Source organism: Myotis brandtii, unplaced genomic scaffold (assembly GCF_000412655.1).
Source record: "Myotis brandtii unplaced genomic scaffold, ASM41265v1 scaffold1816, whole genome shotgun sequence".
In the NCBI taxonomy this organism is placed as follows: domain Eukaryota; kingdom Metazoa; phylum Chordata; class Mammalia; order Chiroptera; family Vespertilionidae; genus Myotis; species Myotis brandtii.
Window position 1 is genome coordinate 84605 of NW_005356736.1, and position 8087 is coordinate 92691.

The 8087-nt window shown below is 37.9% G+C and overlaps 1 long non-coding RNA gene across 1 annotated transcript in view; it reads right to left on the minus strand.

Annotated features, from left to right (window-relative positions):
• Positions 1 to 3343: 3343 nt before the first annotated feature.
• The window catches only part of LOC106725707, an 11562-nt gene continuing 6818 nt past the window's right edge, over positions 3344 to 8087 (minus strand). Inside the window, exons 2-3 of the long non-coding RNA XR_001361629.1 lie at positions 6891 to 6893; positions 3344 to 3461 (exon numbers count right to left, since the gene is read on the minus strand). This is a non-coding gene — a long non-coding RNA (uncharacterized LOC106725707). The remainder of the gene's footprint in view (positions 3462 to 6890; positions 6894 to 8087) is intronic.

The window sequence follows — 8087 nt, forward strand, 5'->3', positions numbered from 1 at the left end:
CTGCAGAGGGAGAAGTTGTTCTGATTCCAAGAATTGATTTGTCCGCATCTGAGACTGGCCTCCCATTTAAATTGATTCGACGACAGTTTCCCGTAATGCCAGCATTTGCGATGACTATTAATAAATCACAAGGACAAACTCTAGACAGAGTAGGAATATTCCTACCTGAACCCGTTTTCGCACAAAAGTGTTTTCACTCTTAATGTGGTGTACAGGGAGATATTAGAATAAGTTTAATCACTTTATCAGTCATTGTTTGCATCACTGTTGTTTTTATATCATGTTGTTGTTGTTTTCATATCATGTTTCTTTGTCGTTTTTATATCATGCCTCTGTTGTTGTTATATCCTTTTGTTACTGTTTATTTATTAATAAATTTATATATGATTTTCATATACATTTTACTAATTTCCTTTCATCTCTCACACTTCTATTATAGAGAAAGGGCAAAGAGCAATATTAAAATATCTTTGCTAATTAATTCCCTTTTTAAAAAAATATATTTTATTGGTTTTTTACAGAGAGGACGGGAGAGGGATAGAGAGTTAGAAACATCGATGAGAGAGAAACATCGATCAGCTGCCTCCTGCACATTCCCCACTATGGGAGTGTCCTTACTAGACTTAACTGTTATTAAACCAAAAGATTTTTATTTTCATGCAGTTGAGTTTATTGAAAAGTCCATAGTCTTTTTTTGTGTTAAATATATATTTTATTGATTTTTTACAGAGAAGAAGGGAGAGGGACAGAGAGTTAGAAACATTGATGAGAGAGAAACATCAATCAGCTGCCTCCTGCACACCCCCTACTGGGGATGTGCCCGCAACCAAGGTACATGCCCTTGACCAGAATCGAACCTGGGACCCTTGAGTCCACAGGCCAATGTTCTATCCACTGAGCCAAACCGGTTAGGGCAATTAATTCCCTCTTAATGGGCACGAATTTCGTGCACCGGGCTACTAGTAGCTACTATAAAGAATAAAAACAGAAAATAGCAAGTGTCTGTGAGGATGTGGAGAAATTTGAAACTTTATCTATTGCTGAGGAATGTAAAATGGTGCAGACACTACAGAAAACAGTATCATGGGGGGTGGAGGGGTGGGAGGGAATTAAACATAGAATTACCATATAATCCAGCAATTCCACTTCTGGATGTACAACCAAAAGAATTGAAGGCAGGGTCTCAAACAGATATTTTTCTACTCATGTTTATAGCAGCATTTTCCAATAGTGAAAAAGTGTAAACAGTCCAAATGTCCATTGACAAATAAATGAATAAACAAAATGTCATTATTCAGCCTTAGAAAAGAATGATTTTTTGCATTTATTTATTTATTTATTTCGATTACAGTTTATATTCAATATTATTTTGTATTAGTTTCATGTATAACATAGTGATTGGACAATTGTATATCTTACAAAATGTTCCCCTCAATATTTCCAGTACCTTCCTGGAAATTCTGACACATATTACAACATAGGTGAACCTTGAAGACCTTATGCTAAATCAAATAATCCAGACACAAAAAGGTAAATTCTGTATGATTCCACTTATATGATGTGTCTAGAGTAGTCTCTATGAAGAGACAGAATGTAGAATGGTTGTTGCTAGAATCTAGAAGCAGGTGAGAATAGGAGTTTTTGTTTAATTGGTACAGAGTTTTGGTTGTAAAAAATGAAAACATCCTGGATGTTCATGATGATCATACTTAATGCCACTGAACTGTACATCTAAAACTGGTTAAAATGTTCACTCAATAGTATTGTGAATATCCATCTTTACTTCTGTGTAGTTATAATGCATCTGTGGAATCATATTCAGTCTTGCCCCCAGAATTGTAACTGTGAGTGAAATAGGGGCAGCAAGTATTCCTTCTGAGCATATTCTCCTTAAGGATTTCTTTTTCAATAATTCTCATGAAATATGCTAACAGAGTTGTTAAGGATATGACAAAAATACATTGTCTTCCCCCAGTAGAATGTAAATTTCATGATTTTTTGGCAGAGATTAATCTTCCTCATTTACTGCTGTATCTCCTTGTCTGGCTCATAATAGATACTCAAGAAATATTTACTCATATACATTGAAGCAATGGAAACTAATATATAGAAACATTACTGGTCTAAAGACAGAGAAGGTCATTAGAAATACTATATATGTGCTTATTTAGTTGCAGCAGCCCAATGCAGATTACAAGTTCATCATGGCTATGGTATCTGCCTCCATGAGTCTACTCTTATAAGGGACAACAACATCCAGTTGGATGAACTAGTTCTGGTTGAGTTTGTCAAACAATTTGCCTCATTTTATAGTCATGTTAATGATGTAAAGTTGGCTTCATTGAGATTTAACATCTTTTCTATAAAATGTATAGAATTTAATGTTGGGATATAAAGAAATGGTTGATACTAGAGAGGAGAATCCAATATAGAGCACAACACATTCTTGATTATGACAAATCTGGAGTGAAACAATGATATAGCTAATTATTCAAAAGTTATTTGTATTTGGCTTTAGAATTTGGATACTTACGCTTGAATATGAAGAGGTTTTGGAACTACACTATATAAAGTTACAATAATTAAATTAAACCATAACATAAAGACCAATAGAAAAAGATGAAAAGTCTTTCAAATTCCCTAACCTATTTCCTGCTAACAGCTACTTCCATCCCCATTCTCACTTCTTAAAGTAAACATAGCATCACTTAACCCCCCAGAGCAAGTCCTGGATGCCTAGCAAGGGGCAAAACTGGGAAAACAAGAATCTTGCCCCCAGGGTAACCTATCTTAGCATATCACTGGTCATGTGGTTTAGATCCCCTGACCTTTTCCTCCCTAAAGATAAGATCTAGGCTTCAGTTGTATTTCAGCTCTAGGCTCAGAAAAGCAGCAAAACCAGGCAAGTGATACTGGGACTGCCTCAGGACCAGCTACATTGACTAATGACCCCCTGCCTTGGCACTGACCAATCAATGGAGACCATGACCCTGAAAGAGCACACCTGGAATGCTGATGAATATTATATTAAGACCCTTCCCTGAGACCACCCCTAAGATTTCCACCTGCAAGAGAGAGGTAAATATGCTTAGGACAAAGAACCCAGCTTGCTCTCTCCCTCCCAGGAGCATGTCCATGCCATTCCCCAACTGGCACGTATCCCCCAACCTCTATGGGACCCCATGAGACTTGCAACCAGGGGAGCAATGGGCAGCAGCAGCTTGTCTGGGGCTTACACCCTGAGCCTGTCTCCAAGGCCCTCTTTTCTCTGACTTCTCAGTGAGCCAGAGCAGCCCAGCCTAGGCTCTCCTGTTGCTTCTTCTATGCCCTTCCTTATTTCATTGTTGCAATATATTTTGGCTGCCATCATCAACCCAATGTCCCCTTGGCTCTGTGCTGTGCAGCCCTTTCCTTTGGATATCCCATCCCCCATCCCCTTTCCCTAAATAAATTCAACTTTTCTTAAACCACCATCTGAGATGACTATTTAGCCTGCCCATGCACCACCATGCTAATCCACCATGTTCACCTTTCAATCACCTTTCATAAAAAAATAACATTCTACAACAAATGTACAAATAATAAATCTGCCTTTCTTGATAAAAAGTAATTAAATTAAAAGTAATAAGATAATAAAACTGGTTAAAATGACAAATTTTGTTATGTATATTTTACCACAATAACGATGTTGAAAAAAAAACCCAACAAACAAAAATATAAACAATATTATAAGTAAAATGAACACTAAGCAAAAATAGATGAAATATGTATACATTGAAGCAATGAAAACTAAAACTCTCATATTTCATCTACTGGTTGCAAAAACTCTTATACTTTATACTATCTTAGTAGGTATAAAAAGATATGTAACATACTGGTGGAAAATATTGCAAAACACATATGTGATAAAGGACATATCTAGAATATGCATAGTGTCTTGGCCAGTTGCCCAGTGGTTAGAGTGCTGGGTTGTTGCAACCATTAGTAATAGATGAAATACGTGCACATATATATGTAAAACAAAGAAATGATTACTATATAAAGAGAATTGACAGTGGCTAAAATGAAAAAGACTAAGAATTCCAAACTTTGGCAAAGATGTAGAGAAATTAGAACTCTCAGATATTGCTACCAGAAATGTACCATATTTTTCCGTGTATAAGACGCCCCCATGTATAAGATGCCCCCACTTTTCCAACCCAAAATTAGAAATCAATATTTTAAACATAAAACAGAACACATTTTTATTTAGTAATTACCGCAGGTAATGTTTACTATGATATTATGCAGCATATCACTTTATTCAGCCTCTGTTGCATCACTGCTCTCTTTTTCATCACTATTAGTTTCAGACATAACAATTTCTTCAACTTCTATTGTATCATTGCTGTCTTCTGAGTTACTGTCTATATATGTGAGATCATCCTCATAAAACTGGTGGCATTTTCTGAGCTAACTTTGTTCGTGTCCTCATGGCCAACCCTTCTCTCCTCATGCAATTGAAGCACCATTTTGCCTTTCCTGTAAAATCAACAATGTTCATTTCGCTTGCAAACATTCTTGCCAGACATTGAATAAGCTTGGTTGACACACATAAGCTACTCTGGCACTACTCCATAATCCAAGTCTTAAGTCTGCCCCAAGTTTGACCATTTTGCTGGTTTTCCTCTTAAGGCTTTATTCTTTTTTGGCTTTTTGGCATCTTAAGGAGTTGTTCTTCCTGTTTTCTACACTGTCTGATCATACACACAGTGGGAGGAGGTCCAAATTGTCTCTCTGCAGCTCTGTGTCCTGCTCTTTTGCATAGCTGATTACATTCAGTTTGAATTTCACAGAGGAAGACAATCGCTTACCGGTATTTATCTTTTTTATTTTTTGACATCGCTATGGGCTCAGAATGCTCTGGTCCCAGTTGCATCTGAGCACTCTCCACCTCCACCTCCAATTACAGCATCAGCTGACGTAAGTAACAATAAGGCTCGTGATAGCAGGAAGACTGTTTAACAAGGTATGGGCAGCTACGCACCAGTGCGGCTCCCTCCTTGGCTGACTTCCATGTATAAGACACCCCATGATTTTCAGTTTAATGATTTTAGAAAAAAATAGCATCTTATACATGGAAAAATATGGCATATTGGTATAAAAACTTTGGAAAACTATTTGGTACTATCTACTAAATCTAAACACATACCTCTTCTAGGACCCAACAATTTCACATTTAGGCATATACATAAAAAGGCATGTAAAATAATGTTCATATCAACATTATTTATTTTTAATATAACTCTGTGGATGGCAGTAATAATGGCCATTTGTTGAGCACACCACTGATACACTGAATATTTCCAACACATGTATAGAGTGATTTCTACTGTCGGTCCCATTTTTCAGTTGGAAACTGAGGCTGAAATAAGTAGAATGGTAAAACACCTCATAGAGTTTCTCAGTCAGTTATGCTTGGGTTTAAATCCAACTTCCACAGATCATTTACTATTGAGTGCCTTGGGTAAGTCCTTGCCCTACTCTTAGCCTCAGTTACCATATCAGTCAGAGGGACTTAATATGCATTTCTTATCTCTCTCCCAGTAGTAGAGAGGGCCCAATGATTAACAACTGAAGCCAAGATCGATAGTACAAAGAGACTCCTGCCCTGCAGAGGCTGAACTAGGCTGAAATCTGGACCAGGGAACTGGGGGAGAATAGGGAGATGGAGAGTAGTCCTGGCCTACTCTGGCAGCTCTGAGAGGCCAGACTAGGCTTAAAAAAATATTTACCAGGCTGTGAGAGTCTCCCAAGCATTGAGCCTGCTAAAGTAAAGGCTCACCCAGATCCCCATAGACTACCACGTGTGGATTGTGCTGTTTATAAAGCACTTTCACATTCATTATCAAGCCTTACAATTAACCTCATCTGTGGGAATCAGCCCAGAGCTAGGCAGTGGAGAAAGGGGAAGGGGTCTCACAGAGACCTCATTTGACTAATGCCTCTCTAAGTCTCAGAAAAACTAAAAGATAATTCCTTAGTGGCACTAAGAAAACTTGCTTGGCCTGAGCCCTGATCTTCCTATTGGGTTTCACTCCTGCTGCTGGCTACTCTGCTTCCTGCAGTGAGGTTACCTCTCTGATTAATCTCTAGGTGAAGAAAAAAATCAAAATTTTCAGTCAAATAAAGGCCAAACCTCCCTGCCTGTCTACCTCCCTCTCCTACCTCCCTACTCCTCCATCCCACTCCCACCTACTCCTTGGGAAATAAACAAACAGAAACACAAAACCAGAGTAACCCTGAAGCTAAGTTCTGCCAAACACTGGACAATATTCTTACTGGCTTCTCTTCTAGACATCTCTGGAGGTGGGTCAAATGGTGATTTCTAGCCTATAGTAACAAGATCATTTATTGATTTAACACACAAATATTTCCTACCATGTGTGTTATACTCCACTCTTCTGGGCTCAAACATATGTCCTCGCACCCTTTCAAGATGTTCAAATTTCAAGTTTCCTCAAAAAATTAAAAATGGAACTCCCATTTGACCCAGTAATCCCACTTCTAGGAATATATCCCAAGAAATCAGAAACGCCAATCAGAGCATATGCACCCCTATGTTTATAGCAACACAATTTACAATAGCTAAGATTTGGAAACAGCCTAAGTGCTGTAGATGAGTGGATTAAAAACAGTGGTACATCTGCAGAATGGAATACTACACTGCTGTAAAAAAGAAGGAACTCTTACCATTTGCAACAGCATGGATGGAGCTAGAGAGCATTATGCTAAGCAAAATAAGCCAGTTGGAGAAAGATAAATATCACATGATCTCACTCATTTGTGGAATATAATGAACAACATAAACTGATGAACAAAATAGAATCAGAGTCATAGAAGCATCGAACAGACTGTCCAACCTATGAGGGAAGGCAGAGGGTGAGGGGGTAAGAGATCAACCAAAGGTCCTCTATGCAAGCATATGAGCACAGATGGGGGGGCGGTGGTAAGAGCATGTGCTGGGGGGTGAGGGAGGCCAGGGAATGGTCAATGGGGGAAAAAGGAGATTTATGTAATATTTTAAATAATAAAGAATTTAAATTTTAAAACAATCCTACAATGTCTCCCTACCTCACTTGGAGCAAAACTAGAATCTTTACAATGACCTTCCATTTTAGTTTTTGGACCTCATCTACTCTTTAGCCATACTGTCTTCCTTGCTGTTTCTCCAATAGAAAATAGGCATTCTCTTTTCTCTTGTTGTTTCCTCTGTCCGAATCCTCTCCTCATAGCTCATTCCATCACCTCTTCTATGTTTTATATAAATGTTATTTCTAAGTGAGATCTTCTCAGACCAGCACATTTAAAATTACAATACCCTCCAATATTGCCTATCTTACTTCCTGCTTTCTTTGTCTTCATAGCATTATTATCTGACATACCAGAAAATTTAATTACTTATTAGTGCCTCTTCCTACCAGAATATAAGCTTAGTAAGGCCAGGGGCTTTGTCTGTTCACTATTGATGTCTCCATTCGTAGAACAGCATCTAGGACTTCAATAAATATTTGTTGTGTGAATTGGTGAACATAATACAGTGGTTCCATATTGTGTACCAAGCATTAAGCAGTTTGCATACATTATGTCAGTAAATCCTGTTACTTTACACAGGGAAAAACCCTGCAACTCCCAGAGGTTAGGTGATATTCCCAAAGCAAAAGAATGGGGATACCAGGTTGGATTGAACTTTAGAGAGTAGCATATTCCCTGAGTAGGATTATAGCCTGGACAAAAGGTTGTGATAGGTTTTTTGGAGCAGTGGGGAAGGAGAGAAAGAACACTGAGATACAGATTGGTTTTGTAGTCAAGAGGTGATCTGGTTTCTAGAAGCAAAATCTTGAGTGCGTTGGCATCTACTTAGTAAGCCCATGTCTTTTCCAACAATTGGAGCTTTACAAAGGAAACCTCTTCAAATGTAAAAGAAATTTGGGAGCTGAAGCTGCCAGGTGTTTGAAACTGCAGGAATTTGGGCCTTTGGGGCACTGGCTTTATTTATTTATTTATTTATTTATTTATTTATTTATTTATTTAAATTGTTTAAAGTA